The sequence below is a fragment of the Juglans microcarpa x Juglans regia genome, chromosome 5D (assembly GCF_004785595.1).
Source record: "Juglans microcarpa x Juglans regia isolate MS1-56 chromosome 5D, Jm3101_v1.0, whole genome shotgun sequence".
Taxonomy (NCBI): Eukaryota; Viridiplantae; Streptophyta; class Magnoliopsida; order Fagales; family Juglandaceae; genus Juglans; species Juglans microcarpa x Juglans regia.
Genome location: NC_054602.1, coordinates 25,042,288 through 25,069,031, shown reverse-complemented (window position 1 = coordinate 25,069,031; position 26,744 = coordinate 25,042,288). Strand labels below are relative to the sequence as shown.

General features: G+C 34.3%; 2 long non-coding RNA genes and 1 other non-coding gene across 3 annotated transcripts; 1 reads left to right on the top strand and 2 right to left on the bottom strand.

The window, feature by feature from the left end:
• Positions 1-2,846: 2,846 nt before the first annotated feature.
• On the bottom strand, positions 2,847-24,794 carry LOC121266285. Its single transcript, XR_005940771.1, has 4 exons — positions 24,784-24,794; positions 21,099-21,103; positions 8,657-8,661; positions 2,847-2,970 (listed from the first exon to the last, which is right to left on the bottom strand). It is a non-coding gene; the product is annotated as an uncharacterized LOC121266285 (long non-coding RNA).
• Positions 2,971-3,906, bottom strand: LOC121266284. The gene is made up of 2 exons (XR_005940770.1): positions 3,289-3,906; positions 2,971-3,016 (listed from the first exon to the last, which is right to left on the bottom strand). It is a non-coding gene; the product is annotated as an uncharacterized LOC121266284 (long non-coding RNA).
• Positions 9,114-9,185, top strand: LOC121266666. Its single transcript, XR_005940887.1, has one exon. It is a non-coding gene; the product is annotated as a small nucleolar RNA R66 (small nucleolar RNA).
• Positions 24,795-26,744: the final 1,950 nt, after the last annotated feature.

Sequence of the window (26,744 nt, the reverse complement as noted above, 5' to 3'; positions counted from 1 at the left end):
AACACAATAAAGAACACGACACACAATATATGTGGTTTCGCAAATTGCCTACATCCACAGAGCTGCAGAAATCTTATTAGCCAGAGGAGATTACAATCACTCAATCTCAATTCACACTTTCTAGGGCTTTTTGCTCTCTCACACAATATGCACTCACTAGACAATTGTTCTCTCTCAAAATATGCTGGATGCCGTCCAACACAAGTCTAATATGATATATTTATAGTGAGTGGCGCTAGAAGCCTAATTTGGCAAAAATTGTGTACTTCGCTCGAGCAGGCCTCGAGTGAACAGCCAAATGAACATTGGCTCAAGTGGAGTGTTGAGCGAATACTAGGGTTTCTGTCTCGCTCAAGCTAAGGGTCGAGCAGGACTCTCAGACTTGAGCTTCGCTCAAGCGGTATGTCGAGCGACGTCGAGTGAACTTTGGCTCGAGCCAACTTTCAGCAAACACTTTTTCAGCTCCAAAACCAGTCTCCACATATACCCCAACAGATGTTACTCTTCAACTCAAGACTTAAGCTATTCCTAGGAAAGCTTTGATCTAGGTGGTCTGACCCATGGTAACAAAAGTGTATCCATATGGTGTTGTTGAGGTTTATAGTGAGGTCACTGGTGCATTCAAGGTTAATGGGCATTGTTTGAAGCCTTATCTTGCTGGCAATGTCGTTCCTAAAGGAGTTACTTACTCCTTGAAGAATCCTACCTATGGTTGTTGGTGCAGAAGTCAATCTAATTACTATAAGCAAACGCTTCTTCTGTTTTAGTTATTGTTTTTATTTAAGTTTTTTTTTTAATAAAGATGGTTGTGACCCCCTTCTTTTGGTTGTATTGTGTAGGTTCTGAAAAATCAAGCAAGAAGGTAGTTCGTGTTCAAATCAATCGGACATTCGTTGTGTTCAACCTTGCTAAAAGGGGAGTATTAGTCTTATTTTATTTTTTCCTTTCACATTAAGGACAATGTGAAAATTAAGTTTGGGAGAGTGGATATTTGATTATGCTGAATGCTGGTGCCGACTATGTTTATTTGAGAAAGAAATTTTTTTTTTTCAAAATTCTGGTTTATTCACATTCATGCAAGTTAATTAGTAATTATATCAATGTCTTCCAAATCAGATTTTTATGTGAAAGATTAGGAGAAGTGAACCTACATTTGCGAAGTTGTGTGAGCTGTGTGACTATGCATAAAAGATGGGTGTGATGCTTTTCTTGTGATTATTCACTTTGATCTAGTCGTAAACAATGTTTAAGTAAATAGAGTGATAATGATTAGACAATTGAATAAATAAATGTTTACGAAATTCTATCTACTCCAATGTTTTGAGTTGCTTAGTACCTAGGGGTATTCATTACCAATGTTTACTTTTACGTCAAAAAGCAACTTAAAATATGAGTATGTAAAAGCACTTTTAAGTGACTTGTTGAGTAATCGGGTGCATTCATCACAAATGCTTGTATTCGCGTCAAAATATGAGTGAACTTAAAGACGAGAATAAATATTATTGAAAAAAAAAATAATAATAATAATAATAAAAAAATATATCTTTCTAGTTTGCTACCTTGTTCGTAGCAATGAGAAGGGATGATTGTAGGTTGAGTTGTTACATAATTCAATTGTATTGGTTACATAATAAATATGATTAAATTTGAAATTATATATAAATATTTGAACTAGAGAATATGAGTATGCTTAATTTTCCTTTATTTGTTATTGTTTATATACTAAATTGAAGATTTGATGTTTGCATGATAGATCCTTTAGGTGTGATGAGTTGAACCTAACTATAGTCATTGTCCTTTGTTTTTATGGTTTTCATTTTGCTTGAGGACAAGCAAACATTCATAACTCTTAAAGAACGTCAAAATCATACGTTACGATACCTTATATGGGTAGGTGCACATTTTATAATTTTTACGATGTTATATTATATTTTACCAATAACATTAAGAACAAATCTATTGTGTGAATTATACTACTGTCACCAGCAGATACACATTGCATTATATAAAAAATTGTAACGATACCATATGTTACATTAATTCTATAATTTTATGTAACTCTTTATAAAAGACTAAATTTTTACTACGAAAGTAAAATTATGCTCTGTAAAAAAATGTGCATAAAATATCTATTTTGAGAAATCTAAATGGGATAGATATACAATTTTTTTACATTACATACATTTCATATTTATGATTTTTCATACATAATCTAATCTTTGCACACTTATTTTTTCATACATAGTCTAATCTTTGCACACGGTCATTATCTAACTTATTGAAATCTCAAGTAACTTTTAACCTTTATGAATTCACTAATAAAAATTGTAGATATAGTAGATCCAATAGAAGGAACCAAATATCGACAAGAGATTTGATCTTATTTTGATATTTTTAGGCTGACCCTTGTGCCATAGGAAGCAACTGATTTAGATTTATTTTGGAAATTTTCACCCTTACGATTATTATATACTTTAATTGTATTTCTAAAATGTATTGCATATTAATTATCATATTCAAAAATATATAACTTTGTATTACATATCTCAACATTTTTGTATTACATATCTCAACATTTCAATTCTCCGCTACATCCCAAGCGAAGGCTGGAGCCGTTACAAATAAAAAGGATGAATTCGTCGTAGTGATACTTATAGCTGCTTCGATTATTGCACGGATCTAGACGTCATTTGGGATTGAAACCTTTGGCTTAAGATTCTTGTTTCAGGAGTAACAAAACCAGGGTAACGATGAGACGAAAGCAAATGATGATTACTGATATTAGCGATGACAGGAGAACATACATCAATAACATTGTATTTGAAATATGTTTATATAAAGATGTGCCAAAGAAAAACATTTTATTCTCATCCTTACGAGAAACATAGGTGTGGGTGTTACATTCGGATCTCAACCAGGTAAGAACGCTAGTACCAGTAATAAACAAGTAGTAACTAAAAACTATTACAACTTCTTTTTTTTTTACCTTTCTCTTCTGAATTGTGATCCTCTCCACCTGCAAAACAAAATAAACAGTACAACGTTATTTTCCGGCTATGCAAGGTGGTACTAGTGGAGCCAGTAGTTGGATTTATTCTCCTTTCAATGTCCGGTTACTTTGAAACAAATGATCAACGTAAACGATCCATCCAACAAATTACTCAGGACGTGCACCTCCAGATTGTCGATCGCGGAGCTCAGGGCAGAAAAGAAAAAGGACAAGATTGTATATGTTTTATGCTAAAGCATGGATGATGTTTTATGTTCTAATCGCAGGTTAAAAATTACCTATGCATAGATGATGGCATATGTTCTAGTCGCTGTCGCTGCTGCTGCTGTGGCCGTCTTCGTGCTTCTTCTTCTCCTTCTTCTTCTTCACCCCCTCCTTGCCATCCTTGCCCTGAAGACCAGGGATCTTGTCTTTCAACTTGTCAACCATCCCTTCCTTCTTCTGCCCTGATGCTCTCCCTTGTACTCCTCGTTCTTGTTGCCCCCCATGTGAAGGGTCTCTCCAAGCTTGTTGCCCCCTTGTCCCTTGCGCTCCTCCTCTTTCTTGTTGCCCCCCATGTGGAGGTTGTTGCCCCCTTGTCCCTTGTACTCCTCCTCTTTCTTGTTGCCCTTGAGGGTATCTCCAATCTTGCTAATCATTCCAGCCATTGTCCACAAATGCTATCTTGGGATGTAATCTGAAGAGAGAAGGAGCTCGGAGGTTCCTATATATAAGAATCCCTGGGTTTGGATGAGTCATAAATACTCTATAATGACCCATACATCCCAAACTGTGTTTTCTTCTGAAATTACGTACATGCCCACGATACGTGTACGCATGAACTCTCGTCCCTACGCGTACCAGATGCTTGAAAATTTTCCACTCCGAATATTAATATAAACAAAAATAGAAATATCAAACCTTTTGAATATGAAAGGTAGTAGATTTATAAATAAACTTCTTTGTGTATTAATTTTTTTCGCTTTACTTGATCGTTTGAGAAAAAAAAAATTATTTTTATTTAATTATTAAAAAAGTAATTTTTAAGTGTATTAGTATATTTTTTTAAAATATTTAAATATATTAAAAAAATATAAATAAAAAAATAAAATAAAAATTATAAAAATAACTAGTGGTTAAAATGAACAGGCTACTCTAAACGGCAGAATAGCCTTACTCAAATATCAAACCTTTTAAATATATATATATATATATAAAAAAAAAACTGTCATAACCCTAATTTATATTATTTATTATACTTTTTTGATTTGGCACTATGTGATTTTTAAAAGAAATTAAAACACAAATATAAAAAGGCATAAGAATAAAAAAATTTAATATTCATTTTTTTATGTTTCGAGAGTTATTTTATTTTAAATATGTATTTTTAAAATTTTTAAATATCTCACGTGTCACTATATTATAATGGCACGTCAAAAAGGTAGAGTGGGTTTGTATAAATAAGGGTAGTACCCCTACTAAAAATTACAAAACAGATTGCTTAGTATTACGTCAGATATACAAAGAAGTTTACGATCAAATGGTGGTGATTCACAATAGGCCAATTGATGGTCCTTTGTTAGAAGAGGAATGCTACAAATCATTTCACATCATATATTTTACTTAAGTTAATATTATTTTTTATTTTATTTTATTCTTATTAAATTAATTAAATTATTCATTTATCATTCATATACTATATATTTATTATAAAAAAATAAAAAATTAAAATTAAAATAAATATAATGTGTGATTTATGGTGTATGAAGATGATAAATAAAATTATTCATAGCTACAAAAAGATGTTATTCAATCATTTTAGTAAAAATTTATTTATCATTTCTACACCACACATTTATTTTTATTTATTTATTTATTTATTTTAACATATGTATGTTATAAAGATGATAAGTAAAAGAACTCCTCATTTTAATATGAGAATATTTATTGATAAAAAATAATATTAGATACACTCATGAGCTATACAAATATCATGTATTTTTTTTAAAAAAGAATGAAATTTACTATTAATAAATTAATTTTTTATATAAATTTTATATTTATTTATTTATTTTCAAAATGAATGTAAGACGCTTGACACTATGACTATAAATCTCATTTCTTATCGATTAATTGGTGTGAATGACATACTTCTATGTTATTATTTTTTTCACGTAATGAATTTGAGATAATTTGATTTGTAAAAAATTTTAAAAATCAAATATTATCGTATAAATTATCATTTCTCAACTTACAAATAAGATGAGTCTTACATAAGATTACCTTGAACAAATTCCAAAAACAGAAAAACAAGAAGAAGGGATAGTTGGAGGGTTTTTAAGAAAGAGATTTATTATATATTAATTACTATTTATTTTTATATTTTTATATTTATAAAATTTTTAAGATATAGATATATTTTTTATAAGATAGAGATATTTTTTATAAAATATGAGATTGAATTTGTAAATAGTAAAGATAAAGAAGATATTTTCTTTCGAGAAAACGTATGAAGTAGCTTTTGACTTTTGGGGATGCGAAACGGATAGAGATAGTATCCCAGAAAGAAGATAAGATGCAGGTAAAGCCGTGGCGGACGGACAGGATGAGGCCGACGTTTTGGGGGCCCCATGCCATTACGAGTTCAAAGAGGGATTCGCGTGCTTCCTTTTTCGATGCTGTCGTATTCTTAGGACAGGTTTGAGACATAAGATAAAATATAAAATTTTTATTTTATTTAATTTTATTATTATATTTATTTTAAATTTTTATATAAGATATAATAAATATTTTAAATTTTTTAAATTTTAATATATATTTTTTAAATTCTAAAATAATAATATTAAAATATAATATTTTAAACTTCAAAATAAAACGTAAAATTTTCATCTCATTCTTTAAATCTATCTTTAGGCACATTGTCAGGATGTCAGATCTGGAGAGACCCATTCCAATTTTACAGATATTGTTTTACCGACACAGTGGGAGTGTTATCCTGTTGTGAGTCTGCACAATAGTTAAAGTGGTCATCCCCTCAATCAAGCCAATTTTAGCGCAATGGGTCATTATGTGGCATTAAATTTAGTTTATCAGGCCTGAGAGGGAATTTTGGTTAGACCTTAAATTCATCTTCATTGAGGTTCATTAGAGAGATTAGAAATTAGGCTTAAAGGATATTAGACCTTAGAAATTGCTGCAGGTGCTGCAAAATACAGCTAGTCCAACAATTAAGCAAGCAAGCACCATGTAGATAAGCTGACAAATAGGTCTCTAAGTAAGGTGGAGATGAGAGTCTCACCTTATGGTAGGCGAGCTAGAAAAGCCCACTCTATGCATGTGAGAATGAGGAGCCCAAGAGGTTAGTGGTTCTTATGAGACAAGATCTACTCTCACCTAAGACGAGATAACGATCAAGGACAAACTATGCCAAATATGAAAGCCTTCTAGAACAACCTGGAAGATACTTAGATGAGTGGTAGTGTTATACGTAGAAACTCATATTTCACCTAAAGGATCACATTTGGAGTGGGTTTATTGAAAGGATTATAACTTGGAAAGTCATATCATCTGAATCAAGACATATGGCCAGACATCACGTGGAAGAACCTCATTCAAGGATGGACTGAGGAGTTGGTAACTTGGCAGGCCAAAGGGAAGTGCGGATCATGTCCTGGCCGTAGGGGTGTAAACGGTCCAGTTTGGTCTATTTTGGACAAAATTTAGGACCGAACCGGTATGCACCGATTTTATATTTTAAAAAATCGATTATGGATTGGTTACCCTCATTGATAGTGATAGTATTAGTATTACTATATCATTATTTCATATATAATTATTTAGTATAGTGATTTATATAGTAATTTATATAATGACTTAAAGTATATTACTAATAGTAATAGAGTATTAGACTATTAGTATTAGGCCATAAAATGTTATTAATATATATATACATATATTATGTTTAAAACATATGATCAAATAAATTTTTATGTTTGAGATTAAAATTTTATATTATAAATTATAATAACATTATCTTATATATAATAATTTATATTATTATATATATTACATATACAAACTATATATAATATAAAATATATTATATATAATATTAAAAAAATAATTTAAAATATATAATATAGTGAACTGGTCCGGTTCGGTTCGATCCTAAAAAGCAAAGAACCGGAACCAGATTTGTACCGACCAGTTTTGGAATTAAGGACCGGACCAGAACCACTGATTCGGGCCGGTTTGGTCGGTTTTCCGATTAAAGAACTTATATTCAAGCATACCTGAAACTAAAGATATGTCAGAATGATGTTTGAAAGTCCCACTCTATAAAATGAATTTAGACATAGGACAAAATTTCACTTTTACGATCTTAGAATCGGTTTTTATATATAAGCTGGAATTATGAGTCTAGATCTGATTTTGTTCAATTATATGCGAATCAAGGATGAAAACTACATTTGATGAAGATCCATCCTTCACCACTCTATTGCAAAGTGGTGAACAAGCTATCTCCAACACCCCAATGGCTAGTAGACATGATAATGTTGTACTTCAATCAACATAATTGGAAGGTAAAAAAAGGCCACCTAGTAAGAAAACACAACAAGGTGTGTCTTTCACCGTAGAGGAGGACAATCTCCTCATGTCGGCTTGGCTCAACATTAGCATGAATGCTATACGGGGGACGGATCAAAAATCTTCACAAATGTGGGAGAGAATTAGCGATTATTACAATAAGTATAAAAAACCTAGCATGACAAATCGTTCTGGGGGGTCATTGACGAATCGATGGTCGGTGATTCAAAAATGCGCAAATAAGTTTTGTGCTGCTGTGACCCAAGTAGAATCATTGCATCCAAGTGGTGCGATGGAGTAGGACAATGTATGAGTTTCTAACAGCATCAATTCTAAAATTTGTTGCTGAAATTCTCTTCTCACATTCTCACTACTTCGTATATTTAGATCGAAAGAGCCAAAATCGTGTATAAAGAGATTGAGAATGCCACTTATGACATGGAACATTGTTGGTGTCTATTGAGACACAATCAAAATGGCATCAACATATGTCCATGTTGTCAACGAGAAATAAACCACATGGGAAACGCCCAACTATGGTGGAGTCGACTCTACTACGAGATGACATGATAGATGACAACGTAGAGGTCATTTCTGAGAGATCTCTAGGCAAGAAAGTTGAGAAAGAAAAACAGAGAAAGAGGAAGGTTAGAGAATCTTTCGATGTTGAATTTATTGAGGCCTTAACTAGCATGAGAAATGATAGAGCCATGTTTATCTCTGAAAAAAGACAAGTGGTTAGCAATTTGAATGCTAATAAGGCTGAATTTCTAGTGGAGAAAAATAAGAAGAATGATATGAAGAAAAGGAAGATCGATATAAATATAACGAAGATGGATCTTGTTGGCATGAGAATGTAATGCAGCAAGAGTATTTCTTGAATCTTCAAAAAGAGATTTTTGAGGATTCAAGAAAGCGATTTTCATCTCTATCTCCTTCTCAACCTTTTGAAGATGTGTAGCATTTTATTAGTGTAATGTTTTGGGGTGGTTCTTTTGCACTAAATATTGTAATTAAATACTTTACAATTGGTTTTAGTAGCTGGGTAGCCACACGTGGTTGAAATATATGTGGCTGGACAACAACTATTGCCTATGCTATTTTGTGACTTTTTATTATTTTGGACTTTAAATATGGGTATTGTCATTGTTGGCAGTAACTATATGTGAATGTTGTACTCATGAAACTTTTATATTTTGGGTGTTATATATTTTTGGTTCAAGTGATATGAAACCTGTTGTGAAGCACAACCATCTGTTGGATTATATTTTAGGTGTTATATATTATAGCAGGCAGTGATGAAACTTTTATATTTGGTTGTTATATATTTCTGTTTGTGCTATATGTATTCGAATATGCCTCTTATTTGGATGCCTTTAATATGATAGCCCATGGATTGAGGGTGTTTCCTTCCATTCTTCCTTCATTAAAAATTTCACTTAGATTTGGTTGTTCCTGAAGTTTTCTCTTGTTTTCTGCTAATTATTTTTAGTTACCATTACATATGTTTCCTTCTCTAAATATATTAGCATATGGATGCAATGATGGCATGAAATCTGAGACCTGATTGTCCAGTTTGATGACAACTATAAGCATATTTTCTGAGGATGCCTTCCAATTAATGACTATATTTTTTTGTGGATGAGATATTGTAAGCACATTTATGCAACCTTATCAATTTTGTGTATTTTGGTTTCGGTTTTAAAGTTAAAAAGTCTTGAGCCTAATGGAGAGAGAGCTCTTTTTTTATCAATTAATAATATATGCAGAAGTTTTTGGTCAAAATTTATAATTTCTTTTTTTTTTAAAAGACTTTTTACCTATTTATTTTTCTATATATATGAAATTAGTCAATTTTTTATGCTAATTATAAATTATAATAATTTTTACTGTGGATGATTTTTTTATTGTTTATATCATAGTAATGAGATAAGTTTGAAAAATTAATTGTTTAGATAGACAAAACTATCTGTATAAAACTATCACATTCGTATAGATGAGATAGCATAACCAGACGAGATAGTCTGGCAAACCAAACACTTGTCCTCGGATGGAGCAATGATAAGTCGTATTCTTAGGCACATTGTCAGGATCAGGAGAGACTTCCAAATTCACAGATAATGTTTTGCCGACACAGTGGGAGTGTTATCCCGTTGTGAGTCTGCACAATAGTTAAAGTGGTCATCCCGTCAATCAAGCCACTTTTAGCGCAATGGGTCATTATGTGGCGTTAAATTTAGTTGATCAGGCCTGAGTGGGAATTTTGGTTAGGCCTTAAATTCATCTTTATTGAGGTTAATTAGAGGGATTAGAAATTGGACTTAAAAGGATATTAGACCTTAAACTATTGCGTTTCTGTTGAGTTAGTGACCTAAAATATTTAGTTAAAATATCCAAAAAAAAATCATTAGGACCCATGGGTCAAGCCTATGAAATGGACCCAACCCGTGTGAATGAAGACCAAACCGTGTAGTGCATGACCCGCAACCCAGCTAGCTAGCTGAAAACAGCTCAACTCGTTGGCCTCGTTCTAAGATCTACTTTTACTAAACTCAACTTGGGCAAGCTGTATGCTACTTTTAGTTGTAGAAGACGGAGGCTTTTAACTTTTATCCTAGGCTGACAGATATTTCCCTGAGTGAGGTGGAGATGAGAGTCTTGCCCCATTGTAGGTGAGGTAGAAAAGTCCTCTCCATGTAGGCAAGAATGTGGAGCTAAAGAGTTCAGTGATTCTTATGAGACAAGAGCTACTCATTCAAGATGAGCTACGGTCAATGACAGATCGTGCCAGATATGGAAGTCTTCCGAAACAACATGGAAGATACTTAGATGAGGGGTAGTGTCATATGTAAAAGTCCACATTCTACTTGAAGGGTCACATCTGGAGTGGGTTTATTGAAGGGAGTACGACTCGAGAAGTCATATCATCTGAACGAAGAGATATGGCCCGACACCACGTGGAAGACCCTCATTCAAGGATGCACTTAAGAGTTGGCAGGCCATAGGGAAGTGTGAACCATGCCCTGGCCGTTTGTCTTTGTCATCTTCAAGCATACCTGGAGCTAGAGATATGTCAGAATGACATCTGAAAGTCCTGCCCTTAGATTTGGATATGGGACAAAATCTCACTTTTACGATCTTAGACACCTGAGATGTGACGCCTCCAAATTCTGTTTGGGATCGGACAGACATTTGACGCGTCGAGACATGCAACACAAGGTTACCTGCTCCCATTCATGACATATAAGATGCAATGTTCCTAACATGCATCTAGCATTACGCAATATTTGCAGCAGATAATTTTTTTTTCTTTAGCAATACTATGCACCAAACTAAAATATCCCAAATACTTAAAACATAATTCATACATAATGACATACTAAACAACCGAGATCACAACACTAGTTCAAAATGGTTGCGATCAAAAGAGTGCTGGAGGTTGAACTCCACAAATACAAGTAGTAATCTGAGGTAACTACTTTACTATCATCTACGTCGCACCGTCGCTTAGTCAACCGTTTCCAGTTGGTCGATTCTCAATTCTTCTTCAGATCCTATAACAATATCTACTATTCGGGGGGAATGGTAGTTGAGACTACCACAGTGAGATTTGATTACAAATATCGACAAATTAACAAAAAACCTACACATAGGTTAATGATGCATGTATGACAATAAAAGCATGAATGGATAATTAAAATCATAAGTAATCATAGTATAACTTGACATACAACATAACATAACTGACATAACTTAAACTGAAGCGTGAACTGAACTTGAACTGACTTCTTTACTTAACATGAACTTGGACTTGAATTCTGACAATCAAAATGATTCCGCTAGTCATTTCGTCAGGAATAGTGAACAATCAGAATGATTCTGCCCAACATATTCCGTCAGAGATACTCAGACAATCAGAATGATTCCATCATGAGTATTTTAAATAAGATACCTTAATAATCAGAATGATTACGCCAGGAGTATCTGCATAATTAAACTTGAACTAAATTCTTTACTTAACATGAACTTGGACTTGAATTCTGACAATTAAAATTATTCCGCCAGTTGTTTCGTTAGGAATAGTGAATAATCAGAATGATTCTGCCGAACATATTTCGTCAGAGATACTCAGACAATCAGAATGATTCCATCATGAGTATTTTAAATGAGATATCCTAACCATCAGAATGATTATGCCAGGAGTATCTGCATAACTAAACTTGAATTGACTTCTTTACTTAACATGAACTTGAACTTGAATTCTGACAATCAAAATTATTCCGCCAGACGTTTCGTCAAGAATAGTGAACAATAAGAATGATTCCGCCTAATATATTCCGTTAGAGATACTCAGACAATTAGAATGATTCTATCATGAATATTTTAAATGAGACATCCTAGCAATCAAAATGATTACGCCAGGAGTATCTTCATAGCTGAACTTGAACTGAATTTTGACAATCAAAATGATTTCGCCAGAAGTACGTCGCGTGAATTACTAATGGAGATGCTCAGCCAATCATAGTGATTACATCATGAGTATCCTAGACATAACTGACTTGAACGTAACTCAAAAAGATATGACTTACTTGAGATAGAAACATTTTGTAACATGGCATAACATGTAACAGACAACATACTTAAGATGACATACTTGCAACAGTGAATACTACATGACATGACATACATGTAACATATGTCATACTTAACTTAACATGACATACTTGCAATGTACAGCAATGTATATCAATACGAGACAAAATAACTTGTGTAACAAATGAATAATTTGTGACATAATAAATTATGTGTAACAGATAAATATGTAAAGACTTGGCATAGCACATATGATAACATACATACATACATACATATATACATTTTAGTTCATTTACTTATCACTTATACACATTAAACTGCTAGTAAGTTAAAAGCTAACTTACCTCGGTCTTCGCGCTTCTAGACAAAACTTAAGTGCGATCACGAGAAACTGAAAGTAATGATTTCTAAAAGTTAGAATTTAAATAACTAACAATTAGGAATATGTAAAAATATCAACTTAGGATAAAATTACCGTTTTACCCTCTACATGTGGAAAAATAACCATTTTACCCCTAACTTAAGGATTTTGCATCCTAACTCCAAAAATCACCAAAATTTACATACCTCATGTAAATTTTGTTCCAAACTCAAATATCAATTCAGAAAAATTTAAAACTAAACACAACCATTAAAACTCTAGAGGGCCGAAACTTACATTGGCTATTTCCTTTGATTTTTGTTTCTAACTTGTTTTGATCAACCTCTTGATCCATGACTTATAAAGATGTGATCTTTAAACCAAAACATCACATGGTTTAAAAAGGTGTCCTAAAATAGATCCAAGCTTCAAACTCAAGATCACATGGTTAAACATAAACCAAAATATAAATTTAGCCAAAAACATCATCACTTTGGCCTAACTGAATATCTCCTTGCATAAAATTCCATTTCTTCAAAACTAACATCAAATATCTTCAAAATAACGTTCCAACATGTATATAAGAGGCTTAGGATCTTCCAATAAAAATATCAAAGCCATTGGAATAAGATTAAACCATAAAAGATTTAAACTTTCTCAAAACAGAAACTGTTTTTCCTCTTCCAGTTTCTAAGTTTCTAGATCTAAGAAAATCTTTCACCAAAACTTTTAATCATGCAAAACATCCTCAACCAATAATCATATAAACATGTTAACAATACTCCATAAAAATTTTGGACCAAAAGATATTCATTAGCTTGGTCAAAAACTCCAAAATATAACACACTCTCCAGTTTATCGCCCAGAATGACCTTTCTGGCATCTAAACCATTTTTTACCGATCAAATGATCTCCAAATGAAACAAATAAGATATCCACATAAACTAGACTAAACAACTTTCATGAAGGAAACTTTGATAGAAAATACTTACAAAAGCTTCAAATCAGGCGTACAAAAGAGATAAAAAAAACAGTTCGAGAGTGTCTTTTGTGTTCTATCAAGAAAAAGTGTAAATGAGGGTTTCTTTTCGTGGGAAGTGGATTGGAGAGCCTCTTACACAAGTTATGGAAAGTGATAGGATTGAAAGAAAGCTTGAGTGTTGGCCTTTTCTTCCCATTACAATAAACAAAAATCAGCCTAAGATCTTTTCTCAAGGTAGAGTGTAAAAGTGAAAGAGTGAGGTGGCCCTTTAGCTTTGTACTTCAAGAACCTTCTAGGCCCTTCTTTTGTAAAGATCTGGCCAGCCAAGTGGGGGTGCAAAACTTAGCCAAGAAGCAATGCTAATGTGGTCAAATTCGTGGACCTTAATGGGCCTAAACCGAATGGGCCTAAATTTTGAGATTTTAAGAGGGTTTGGGTTGTTATCAAGCCCAAATCCAATATCACTTGGCCCAATCAATATTTCAAGGTTAACAAGGTTGGATAATGATGTTCTAACACAAATTTGAAGGATTAATAGCATGTAAAAGTATTTTAATCAAGCAATTAAACACAGTGCTAGAAACTGATTTATTTAGGTTTTGGAAGTCAACTTTATGGTTTGGATAAAACCATTTAGGATTTTGATTTCAACCATGCTTTTGGGTTTTCCGTTGGACTCCGACCATATGGGATTTCACTAGGGTGGAAATCATCTTTGGTTTGGCACAATTTGATTGGTAGGATGGAATAAAGTTTTTGCTCAAGTGGCATGATCTCACACCTTGATTTATTCAAATCCATCAAACATTCCTCATGATGCCAAGTGTCTATTACTGTTCATAAAGTGTGGCTAAGATCTTGCCAAGTGTCCAAATAAAACTTCTCTAATATAATTTGGACATTCCACACTGTGATTTTGAAACACTGCAATTTGTGCACTTACCGAGATTACTATTCACTCCGAAAAAGTGAATTATAAATTTAGCACTAAAAATTTCTAAATATTCATATTAACCTACAGTGAAAATCGTTTATCAAAATTTAACCTCGAAGTGTCCCTAAAAATGATTTTATAATTTCAAACAAGCGTTTCGCCCGAAAATATGAAAATAGACTTATTACACCATAAAATTCTAAATATTCAACTGAATCTAATGGCGTAGACTATAACACATTCTGACACTTATAACTACTTAAATAATTAGAATCTCACTTATGGCACCATGTGAGTGATAACACTAACTATGTTGACAGACTAAGACCTATGCGACTGGTCGATTCGTGAAAACTTATAGAGTTTTCACGAGGTTCCTAAAGTCAATAGAAATTCCACCTTTGAATTTCTAGCAGGCTGTTGTTACATGAGACCTCGTGGAGCCGAAATTCTCAAAGGGAGCAAGGAAGCAGTGACACGACTGAGTAGCGAGCCCAGCGATGTGAGGTAGGTTAGCTTCTAGGACAGGACTGGGAAATGTAGGGTTAATGTTGTATGTAAGAGGCATTTGGATTTTTTGTAACCTTCCCCTTTCCAACTTGAATAAATCAGTTTTGGATCTTATGTTTATCTTACATTCATTTCCTATTTTCCAAGACTTTAAATGTATTTGCTATTTTTCACTGATTCATGATGCCGGTGTGAATATCTATATATTTGTGTGAGCAAGTGTGAGCAAGTGTACCGTGGATCAATCTTCATGGGACGGGATGGAGTTCCCTAGGCCCATTCCTACGAGATGTCACCACAAGGTTCAAGCGAATAGAGGGACGGTGGTATTGTATTGGACTCACCTTATAGTCATTATGCAGAATACACTGGCATATCACATTTTGGTGTCTTCGGGTAGATGTTCCCTAGTGAAACATGTTATCTCTCTATGTGAGAGTCGACCTATGTTGGGATACAAGCGAGTTGGCTTGCACCATGTCGATCGGGTAGAAGGGATTTCCCCAATGTCGAGCAATGGAGCAACTCATTCCTTGTCTCTATTAGGCAATGAATGTATGTGTGACGAATATCTATGTGATGCACCTCTGTGTGTTGGTAGTTGTACAAGTGAAACCGATATGATTTTATGGATTTGATCTACTAGAGCAATGGGTGATTACTCGCCTAAACAATACTTGTGCTTTAAAGTATAATGCATAAGAGGGTAATTCCTCGAAGGGAGATTTGTCGCCATGTTTATCTAAATATGTGTTTCACTAAGAGGGTGATTCCGCACCATGTTTTATAGATCCGCATGTCTATGCATAAGAGGGCATTCCTTGCCAAAGCATATATATATATATATATATATATATGTGTGTCCTTTCGCTGTGTACTGACTAAACATGTGACGCCCGCAAACTCTACTTAGGATTTGACATAGTTTGAAGCATCGAGACATGCAACACAATGTCACATACACCCGTTCACGATAGTTAAAGATGCAGTGCACCTAGTATACATATAATAGTATGCATTGTTCATAACAGAAAATTATTTTCTTTGAGAAATACACAAGTACCAAAATGCTATATCCCAAAACGTAATCATATTTCCATACTATTCACATAACCAGAAGTTATAATATGGTTCCTCCCACTATCAATTCCAAAGAATACCCAAAATTAGAGTATCATCTCTCTCAATCTTCTCGAGGCTACTCCCCTGCTTTACTCAACATCCTCCAAGTGATCGTGCTCTTCTTCTATTTCCTAACACATCGTCTATCATTCCGAAGAGAATTGTAGTTAAAACTACCAAGTGAGATTTGTTTACATATAAGCTACAAATAATATACATATACATGCATGATAGTAAAATGACATGGATGCATCGTGACATGAACATCACATGTGGCGCCCCCAGCCCTCACTTGGGATTGGACGATGACTAAAACGTCGGGACATGCAATATAAGGCTACATACCCCTCGTGCAAGACAGATAAGATGCAATGCACCTATGTATACTAGCAATATGTAATATATAACACAACGGAAGATGTAAAGTTCGTGTAAAACTAAGCAATGCCTAAAGTAGTTGCATTAGCACATGGTACCGTAAGATTAAACATAACCCAAACATTGTATTAACATAACATACTTTTCAAAAGTACTAGACAAGAAACTTCACTAGCACTAAGGTCCATTGGCTAGTGAGACTCAAGAAAATACCCCTAGTCTTCAGGGGCTCGGGTTCTAGAAGTCCCAAGCTAGAGGCAACTTCTTTGGCCTCAACTCAGGAATCCTTTGCTTGATTCAAGTATCCGGTTACAAAATCCAAATGATCCTTGATCGTAGAGGCTCTTTCGGTCTTGGTTTCATCTTCTTCCTTATCGAGTGCTTCCAAAAGGTCCCAAAGGTGTTGGGTCGTGACTTTCAAAAGAGCGGCTATAAAGTCATAGTGGGCCTCTATAGTGAATTTATCTTCCATTAATTCATTTATCATGTCCATGATCTTGGGTACTTGTCACAGCTTCTACCATTTTAGGTGGGGAATGGTAGTGGAAACTATCATAATGAGATTTCGAGAAATCTCAGCAAGTTAACATACAACATACAATAGTTAACAGAAGCATACAAATGGAAAATCATGTAATGCGTGCATGGACATGTACTTGACATATGACTTGACCAAAAACTTAACTTATGCACTTGACCTTTTTTAAAAGACATGTAACAGAGATCCTTAGACTTTTCAGAAAAACATCTTTGACATCATTTTCGTATTGATCTTTAAACATTCATATCATATCATATCATGTGAGCTCATTGCCTTGTTCTCATAACACATGGTGGATATATCACGGCTCTCCTAAGCTCCACGTGTTCCTATTAGTTACCTCACCACCAACGGTCTGTACACCGTGGTGAATATGTCATAGCCTTTTAACTTTATGCAGCAGTTTGTTTATTTCGCCTTCACCTCATATGCATTATAACACAGTAGTTCACATATTTGGCCTTCACCGTATTACTTACATGTTCTTGGCACCCACTAGGGTTAGGTGCTACCTCGCTCTGGCATCTTTTCTAAAAAGATCCATTCGAGGCATGCAGGTGGTTCTTTGTCGATTTAGGGGTTACCACTCCATTCTTAGTTGAGAGTGAATAGAGGAGTTCCACTAGGACATTCCCCCTTCGTGATAAAATATGTACTTAACTTTTGAAAATATCATTTACCCAAATGCATATGACATGAGACTTAAGACGTGCTTTTCTTTACATAAGACATGTGATGTATGAAATGATGTGAATGCAAGAACAAGCATAACACAATTGGATCATGTCATGGTAACATATGAGCATGGCATGATTCATGGACAAATTTGAAGCGTATTACACATTGTCCATCAAAACACCTATCCAAACATACACCAACAAACTTGGCCAAAACTTATAGGGTTCATTCGTATGTGAAATTCATCTTAATCATGGACCAAATCCGAACTACAATGGACTATAGAGCATGGCAAAGATAATCACATAATCCAAATCATGAAAACATGGTAAATAATCACACAAGCTGAAATCCTAATCTCTAGCTGAAACCTTAATCACTTCGAATCATGGTGTATCATCATGCATACCGAAACATATACTCATGGCATGTTCTTGTACAACTTGCAACAAGATATTCATTCACAAAGTTACTAAATAACAAACATACCCAATACCGAACAAGATGAAAGATTCATACAAGTATATACATATGTTAACTGAAAATAGGTTGAGGGTTTACTTACAAAAGTCCTTCAAAGAAAATGCTAGCAAGTTGTAATGAGCGATACAACTTGTTAGAACAAGAGTTTAACCCTAATCCGTGTGTGCATGTATCAAGAGATAACTAGGGTTAGTCATTTTGGCCAAGGTGGCCCTTTCAAATATATGGTCCATAGCTTTCTAGCATATGAAACTTTTGAGTTTACTCGATCCTTGCTAGGTCACGAACTTGTAATAGATGTGCAAGTGATATGGCCCATTGGTTTGAGGATTTGGGTCCTCAAACTTTCAATCTCCCTTCCTTAGAAACCCTAGGTCATTTCAAAGATGAAATAGCCCATTGAAACCGTGTGTGTGAGTGTGTTCTTCGAAATCTCAAACTCACTTTGAGATCTCCTACACCTTGGAATAGGTGTGTGTGATTGTGAGAAGAAAGGAATTGAAGTGTAACGTTCTTACCGTGTAATTTCTCCTAAAGCCATGGCCTTCCCTGAATGTAGTGAGTGTATGATCGTGTTTGATTGGAAGGAAAATGTGGGAAAATGATGTGTGGACTTGCAGAATCCTCTAAGTGGCATGAGAGAGATGGAGTAGAGAGAATGCTTAGGAATCTGAAAATGAACAAGAAGAAAATAGGTGGTTGTATGGCATGTGTTCTTTATATAGCCTACCTCATTGAAGCCAATTGGTCAACAAAAGCCAATGCATGTTGGACATGTGGCATGACACTTCCTTTTCTTCCCTTGGCAGAAACCCTAATGGCCTCTAAACTCCCCTCCAACGTCTGGGTTCAGTGAATCCTATGTGCAATTGTGTAATTTTTCTCGAAGTCTTTTCATCTTCCCAAGAAAGTGAGTGTTGCATGCATGCCAAGTGGCATTTGCATGTGGAGTCCCTCAAGTGCCATCCCCTCTCTATTTTCCCCATGAGGGTCTTTCCTCTTCCTCATGGCATCTCTTCCCCTTCCCCATGCATGACGATATGTTTGGCAAGTGGGACGAGATGCAAAATTCTCATCTTATCTCATCTCATCTCATCTCATCATTACAACTTTTTCAAATTTCCACACAAAATATAATAAACAATTCAACTTTTTCAAATCCCCATTCAACATTTTCAAATCCCGAAACAATAATAATATTAAAAAATAATATTTTAAACTTTCATCTAAAACCCAAAATTTTCATCTCACTATCCAAACCTATCAGAGTCCCCCAAGTAAGAACCTTCTTCTTCCTATGCTCATTCCCTAGGTGACTCTCCCACTTCCCTATGCTTCTTAGAAACTCTAAACCTGACATGTGACAAGTGATTGGTTGTGGTGGCCGAAACCCTAGGGTTACAATAGTAATTTTTGTGTGATATTTCTTCTAGAATCTTTCCTTCACCAATACATGAATGGAAAATGGCACAATGTCTAAAAATACCCTTGAGTGGGCGTGTGGCTTAGGGATCCGAAAATCTCTTGGTGTTCCCCATGCAAATCCTTAGGAAAATCAACTCTTGATCTTCCCAAAGTGTAATTCCTTATGTAAGATCTCTTGGAACTCTCTACAATTGACAAGTGGTGTGAGATGAGGTTCTTGGTGAGTGTGGGGCGTGTTGGCCGAGTGGCTCTTGGCCTTCCCTTGGTGAATCTCAAGATTACCTTCTAGAACCTCTATGCATGGATGACAAGTGGCTAGCCCAATGGCTTGTCACTAGAGTAGGCGTGCAAGCCTCTTGGGTTTTCAAAACCCTAAGCATCTCTCCTCCTTAGCCCACTATTACATCCATATTCATGGACTACGCATGAGTGACAAGTGGCACAAGCCACATGGTGTGGGGCATGACCTATGGTCCTTTAGGGCTTTTGGGCTTTAGCCCACCTAGTTGGCCAAAAATGCAAGGGCTTAAGAGACCCTTCTCTTAGGCTTTGGATGCCTAATATTGAGGCCCAAGGCTTTAGTCACATTATGCCTAATCCATGGCCCTTAATAAAAATAAAACATAGGCAACAAAAATATAGATAAAATTCTAGCTAAGTTCGGATTATCACATCACAGAAGAATTTTCTAGCCATTAGATTAGGGTTCTGGAACCAATAATCATCACAACCTCAAAACAGAAACTGTTTTGTGTGTTCAAGTTTCATCCTAAAAGAAAATGTGTATGACACTTTAATAAAAATGGTAACATGCTTTTGATCAAGTCATAACATGTATAAAAACGTGTTAGCATCTCATAATATCGATATCAACTCCTAACTTTAACAAAACGTTCATCAAAACACCAAGATTTCACAACATCAACCACTATTTGGGCTGACATGTTAACCACTGTTTGGGCTGACATGTCAGCCAAAGGATAGCCTAGGGAGTGGGGCAAACTTCCTCAAGAAGCCATTCATGGGTGATAATTTTTTATGGGCCTTAATGAGCCTCAACCGAATGAGCCCCACTTTAGGGTTTAAAGAGAGTTTGTTTGGGGTTTCAATTTCTAGCAAGCCCAAATCTAAATTTTCTTGGCGTAATGAAATTACCAAGATATAAAATAATAAATGAGGGTGTAATAGCATGAACTCGAGTGGTTAATAGTATGTGAAAATGATTTAATCAAGTGATTAAACCTAAGTTAAAACTGGCAAAAAATAGGGTTCGGGGAAATCATTTTAGGGTTTCAATTGGATCTCAATAGTTTGGAGTTTTATTAGAGTTGAAACCCTCTTTGGTTTGCCACAAAGTATTTGGACAGATGTAATAGTGTTTGGCTTAGGTGGCATGATCACAATGCATGATTTTCTTTCTCTTCCTTCACATTTCCATCTCATGGTTTCTCTTAGTGCCCAGTGTCCTAAACTATTCACCAAGTGTGGCTAAGATCTTGCCAAGTGTCCAACAAAAACTCATTAAGACTGATTTGGACAATCTATACAATGATTTGACAAATGATTCACTTGGGTCCCACATGGCGCTATCAGTGGTGTTACTATTCACCAAAAAAATTACAGAAATTAACATTGCACAATAAATCCTAAATAATCATATGAGTCTAGTGGTGTAATTCGTTTCACAAAATTCGACTTCAAGCACTTTTCATCTAGAAAATGAAAATTGCACTGCAAAATCCTAAATATACATGTGAAATTAATAGTCAATTAGTTTCCACTTCTAGGTACCTCAAATAATTAAAACGACACTTCTGTCACCATAGTAGGTAGAAAACCGACAATGCTGATAGAATAAACCCTAAGTGATTGCTCAATTCGTGAAATCTTTCTAAGATTTCATGACATTCTAAGGTCTACAAAACTTCATCCATTGAATTTCTAGCGGGCTGTTACAATCTCCCCTTCTAACAAAAATATTTCGTCCTCGAAATCTATGCATGCACATAATATAACTAGTATCACATAAAAGGAGAAGATGATGCTCACAGAGGCTAACAATATGTAATATTCGCAATGGACAATTTTTTTTCTTTAAGCAATACACAAGTATGAGAATGCTATATACCAAAATGTAATCATAATTCCATACTATCACATAACCAGAAGTTATAAAATGGTTCCAATCAGTTTATAAACATAAGCATAATACTGGAAGTGTAACTCCTTAATTACAGGTAGACATAATTCTAATCTAAGTGTCAAATTGCTCACATAACCCCACTATCAGTTCCAAAGCAATGTCCAAAACCAAAGTATCATCTCTCTCAATCTCCCCGTGGCTCTTTCCCGACTTTACTCGACATACTCTAGGTGATCATACACTCTTCTTCTGTATCCTAACACACCGTTTACTATTCCGTGGGGACAAATCTTAGCAAGTAAGCTACCAATAGTATACATATGCATGCATGACAGTAAAATGGCATGGATGCATCGTGACATCAACATGAATATGCGTGACATGACTTGAAATTTACAAGATTTGACATGAACGTGGCATGGTAGCTCATGTAACTGAAACTATGCATCTTGATTAAAAAATGGGAGTACTCAAGTAGCTAGCACGCCCTTACCATGAGTAACCTTTTTGTTTTGTATTACGACAGATTCATCTCCTTCACCATAGTCCCCGGCAGCACATAGCCTTGATCGCAGTACCATGTAGATCATATACTCCTTGACCGTAGTACAAATTTGATGATAAATGTTTCATGCTTGACTCAAAAATATTTCATGATTCACTCTTATGGTTCATGACATGATAATTGTGACATTTGATAGATGTTCTTGATTGATACTTATAATGACATGGCATAATATGGTAATCATAGTAATCAGATAACTAAAATAACATGGCATGGCATAACATTATAATCTTGACAATCATATAACTAAAATAACATGACATGGCATAATCATTATAATCATGGAAATCATATAACTAAAATAACATGACATGGCATAACATTATAATCATGGCAATCATATAACTAAAATAACATGGCATTCATGACATGTAACAAATACTCATGTCCAGTAATAAATGACATAGCATAGCATATTATAACAATTCATAATAGGTAATAATGAACATCAATGTAAATATTACAACCTTATCACCATACATACGTAAATACACCAAGAGTAAGTTAGAAGGCAGTTTACATATTTTTGGGGTAAAATGAAAGCGTTGTGTAACGTTGAGCAAGCGTAAAAAGATCATGAACTAAAATGAGATATTTCTAAGGGTTAGAATATCCCACTAAACACTTAGAAACATAAAATCTACAGACTTATGGCAAAATTTCCATTTTACCCCTCTATTTGTGTATAATGACCATTTTGCCCCTAAATTAAGGACTTTGCATACTAACTCCAAATCCTTTCAAAAATTATATTCCTCATGTAAATTTCATCCTAAATCTAAACATATAATTAGAAAATCTAAAACAAAGAACAACTACACAAACCAAGCGTTGGTCTATTCATATAAGGCAAAAGTCTTGATTTTTGTTGCAATTCTTTCAAACCTCAAGCCATATACTAAAACCAATTTATGCAATTCTAAAATCATATCCTAGGATTTAAAATTATACAAGAAATCAAAATAATCATATCACAAAAATATAAACTTCTCATGTCAAAAAATGTGCCAAAAACACCAAGTTCTGGACAAAAAGAACAATTCGTTGATGTTCTTGGTCTATCAACTTTCCAATAAACTCCAAGAACTCCAAAATTCCATAAACTCACTCTTAAAATGTTTACAAATCCAACCTAGGTGATAGCCATGCTTGAACAACAACCAAAATCACAAAAATCATCATAAAACCAATCAACATGCTCATTAAGTACAAACCGAGTATCATATGATTTTAGCTTTGTACAAACATACTAAATCCAAAACTTTAATCAATTAAACCTTAAATAATAAAACCATATGCTTCATATTCAAGTTCTAAACATGATCCTTGCATTAAATCTAAAAATCATAAGACAAAACTTCACAAAAACACCAAGCATACCTGAGAGCTTCAAGTTTGTGCCTTAACCGAACCTTTTTCATTCAGAACATGCTTCCAACAAATATTTAAACCAAATATCTTCAAAATAAGACTCTTAAAACCTAAATGAAAGTCTTAAGAACATCATATAAGAATTTCATAGCCATTGGACTAGGTTGCTAGAACCAAAAATCATCATAACCTCAAGACATAAATTGTTTTGTGTGTTCAAGTTTCATCCTCAAAGAAAATGTGTATGAATCTTTAATAAAAATGCTAACATGCTTTGTATCAACTCATAACATGTATAAAAATGTGTTATCATTTCATCATATCAATATTAACTCCTAACTTTAACAATAAGTTCATCAAAACACCAAGATTTCACAACGTCAACCACTATTTAGGCTGACAAATCAACCGCTGTTTGGGCTGACATGTCAGCCACTATTTGGGCTGACATGTCAGCCATAGGATAGCCTAGGGAGGTGGGAAACTTCGTCAAGAATCCATGCATGGGTGGTGCTTTTTTATGGGCCTTAACGAAATGAGCCTCACTTTAGGGTTTAAAGAGGGTTTGTTTGGGGTTTCGATTTCTAGCAAGCCCAAATCCAAATTTTCTTGGCCCAATGAAATTACCAATAGATAAAAGAATAAATGAGGGTATAATAGCATGAACTTGAGTGGTTAATAGCATGTGAAAGTGATTTAATCAAGTGATTAATCACTAAGCTAAAACCAGCCAAAAATAGGGTTTGGGGAAACCACTTAAGGTTTCGGTTTCCACCATGGTTTGGGGGTTTCTATTGGATCTCAATGGATTGGGGTTTCACTAGGGTTGAACACTCTTTGGTTTGCCACAAAGTGCTTGGTTGATTGGAATAGTATTTGGCTTAGGTGTCATGATCACAAAGCTTGATTTTCCTTCTCTTCCTTCACATTTCCATCTCATGGTTTCTCTTAGTGCCAAATGTCCCACACTATTCACCAAGTGTGGTTAAGATCTTGCCAAGTGTCCAACAAAAACACATCAAGACTGATTTGGACAATCTACATAGTGATTTGACGAACAACTGATCTAGGTGCCACATGGCGCTATCACGAGTGTTACTATTCACCGAAAAAATTACAAAAATTAGCATTGCACCATAAAGTCTAAAATAATCATACGAGTCTAGTGATGTAATTCATTTTGTAAAATTTGACTCTTAAGTGTCTCAATTAAATCAAAAGGCATTTCCAAGCACTTTTTATCCAAAAAATTTAAAACGTATTATTGCATCGTAAAATCCTAAATATTCATTTAAAACTAATGGTGTAATTTGTTTCCCAATCTCATACTTCTAGGTACCTTAACTAATTAAAACGACACTTCTATCACCATAGCGGGTAGAAACCTGACTATGCAGACAGAATAAAAGACTTCAGCGTGGACAATGGAGTTCCACTAAGGTATTGCCTCATCCTTGCACTTGGAGTCGTGATAAATATAAAGGACTCCGTTGATTTGAAAATACTATTTTTCGTAACATACTCTATACATGAGACATGATGTGACATGTAACAATGCATGTGTGAAAGATGGCATGGAATAACATGGCATGTAATAGATAAGCATGTGCTCGAAATAATTAACATGGCATGACATATGAGAACATTTATAATAATCATTAGTGACAATAATATGAAAATTATGGCTTACCATTGCACATACAAAAATACACTGGAAAGTAAGTTACATGCTAATTTACAGTGACTGTATCGTAATGTACGTAAAAGTAGCGGGAAAATAGCGTGAACTAAAATGTGATAATTTTAAGATTTAGAATACCCCTTAAAACACTAAAAACACAAAACTCACTGATTCATGGCAAAATTTGCCATTTACCCCTAAACAAAACTCACATACGAACTCCAAACTCTAGAAAAATTTACATTTCTCATGTAAATATTTTCCTAAATCTAGAAATGCAATCAGAAAAATTTATTTCAAAACAAAGCCATATAAACTATGCCTAGGCCGAAACATGTAAAAGGCTAAAAAGTCTTAGTTTTTGTTGCAATTCTTTCAAACCACAAGCCATATACTTAAACCAATTCTTTCAACACTAAAAATCATGTCTTAGGTTCTAAGACCATATCAAGACATCAAAATAATCATATCACAAAAAGCTAAATTCTTCATATCAAGAAAAGTGCCAAAAACACCAAGTCTTAGACAAATAAAACAACTTCTTGATGTACTTGGTCTATCACCTTTCCAATGAACTCCAAGGACTCCAAAAGTTCATAAACTCACTCTTAAAATGTTTATAAGTCAAATCTAAGTAATATCCATGCTTGAAAGATAATTAAAATCACAAAAATCATCATCAAACCAATTGGCCTGCTCACTAAGTCCAAATCGAGTAACACACGTTCTTGACTTAGATCAAACATACAAAATCTGAAACTTTCATGGAGTAAACCTTTAATAAATAAAACTACATACTTCATAGTCAAACCCTAAACACGATCCTAGCATTAAACCTGAAATCATATGGTAAAAGTTTCATAAAAACACAAAGCAAACCCATGAGCCTTCTCTTGTTTGAGTCCTGACCAAACCTTTTCATGCATAAAAATCATTCCATCAAGATCAAAATCAATATTCTCCAAAAATAAATTCTTAACACAAATAAAAGCCCTAAGAATATCATATATGAATATCAAGACCATTGGATCATGTTTCCACAACAAAATATTAGAACGGTCCCAAACAGAAACTGTTTTGACACTTCCAGTTTTCATCTTTCCAAAATCATGCCAAACTCTTTATAAGAACTATTAACATGCAAAAAATATAAACCTAAATTTCATATTAACATGTTAACTCTTCACCATAGAAATATCTACCCCATATTTCACCAAACGCCTCATCAAAATATCAAAGTTTCACACAAACATCTAGATTGTTGCCCAGAATGACCTTTCCATTCTCAAACTAACCTTTCACTAATAAAAGCTCCATGAAAGATTACCCAAGAGATATCCATGTAAAATATACTTAAATAGAAACAAAATATATGAAGGGAGTTTCGTAAGAATCGAC